Source organism: Pinus tabuliformis, chromosome 4_2 (assembly GCF_031772625.1).
Source record: "Pinus tabuliformis cultivar Carrire ecotype Pingquan chromosome 4_2, CPIR1, whole genome shotgun sequence".
Taxonomy (NCBI): Eukaryota; Viridiplantae; Streptophyta; class Pinopsida; order Pinales; family Pinaceae; genus Pinus; species Pinus tabuliformis.
This window is the reverse complement of record NC_142304.1, coordinates 968,509,692-968,511,366: the sequence shown is the minus strand read 5'-3', so window position 1 is coordinate 968,511,366 and position 1,675 is coordinate 968,509,692.

Below are 1,675 nucleotides of genomic sequence, written 5' to 3'. Positions count from 1 at the left end.
TTAAAATTTATTTGGCCACGATTAATGTTACCTGGTTAGATCTTGAGTGCGTTAGCTTGAGTAGGCTTGCCATGGAAACTTTTCCAGGGTTCACCAACACAAGTTCCCCTCCTGACGGGAATCCTAGTCATTTCCCTCCTCTCGGGAATGTTGGTGCTCCTTATATGGCAACGTTATCCCTTCCGGGGTTAACTGTTGGGTTGCCTGTTTGGTTGTTTTCAACCTCTTTGGTCCCTACCGTATCGGTTGCTAGTCCATCAGTCCCTCCACCTGAACAACATCATGTTGATCCTAAGGTGGACCTCTCCCCTTCTACTCCTACTTCTACGTCCTCATCTTCTACTTCGCCTGGTGAAAGTCTCGATTCGAGTAACCCAGTGGCTAAGAAGAAGAAGAAGAAGACGAAGAAGAAGAAGGCTCCCAAGGGAGAGGCTAGAAGTATAGCTCTTACTCCGAGTACACCTGAAGTCGGGCCACCTTCTGCTCCTCCGCAGAAGGTTAAGTTTCCTTGTCGATTATTCAAGGAGGACCATCTTCTTCGCGATTGTCCTGGCATTCCCAGGGTACTAGAAGTATGGTCTCGTGATCTGGCCAGCCCCTCATCGTCCTCTGAAGCACACGACGATGCTACCTTATCAGTTGGGAATGGTAAGGGAAAAGGGAAGATTCGAATCCCCTGTAGACTTTGTGAAGGTAATCATCCCCTTCACCTTTGTCCACTCCTGGATAAAGCCTCCAGTGTCTTGGAAAGTCTCCCAGCTCCCTCACCCCAACTCCCCGTTGGATATCAACGTCTTTCTGCAGCTGCAGATCATCCGCCTCCCGACAATGAGATTGGTTCACATCCTTCTCTTCCCACACCCGGTTGTGTCCAGCCTGTTCCAGACCAACCATTGGTCGAAAAGAGTGTCGACTTGAGTCCGCCACTCGCTCACTCTATTTCGGAAGATAATCACGCCCATGTTATTCTCGTCTCTTCAGATTCTCCTGAGTCCCGAAATGACTCTCCTAACCCAGCTGCTCCCGAAAGTTCTCCTTCGGTTCCTTTAGCACATGGGGGAAATCATACGATTCCCCCACCAAGTAGTTTGGTCACTTCCTTTGATTGGAATCACCTGATCGTCGGTCGCCTTCCATCCCATATGCCTTTCCAGATCACAGTACACACCTGTGCTACGACAGTACCTGGCACGGTCTTGGATGAAGGGGTGTCTGTCAGTCTTATGCCGTACACTACTTGGCAAGCCTTAGGTTCCCCGCAGCTTGGGCCAGTCACTCAGAATCTGTTGGCCTTCGACGGAGGAGCCTGTCCATCTCTAGGAGTTCTCCCAAAGTTCCCTATTACTTTGGGAGGCAAAACCATCTATATAGACGTCTTGGTTACCCAAGGTGTTTTAGACTTTAGTCTTCTCCTTGGTCACGACTATGTTTATGCCATGGGGGCCCTCGTTTCTTCGCTTTTCCATGTTGTTTGCTTTCCACATGATGGAAGAATTGTGACTATCGATCAATTGTTGTTCGTTAGTCCCCCAATGCCTCCTGCGCAGTTGTCGTCCCCTCCTAGTTTTTATCCACCAGTTGTATCTGCCCCACCGCAGATCAACTATGTGGCCACCTACCCCGTGCTTGTATCCAGTGATGACACCGTCGTGCATAGTGTCTTGGGGGCATTAGG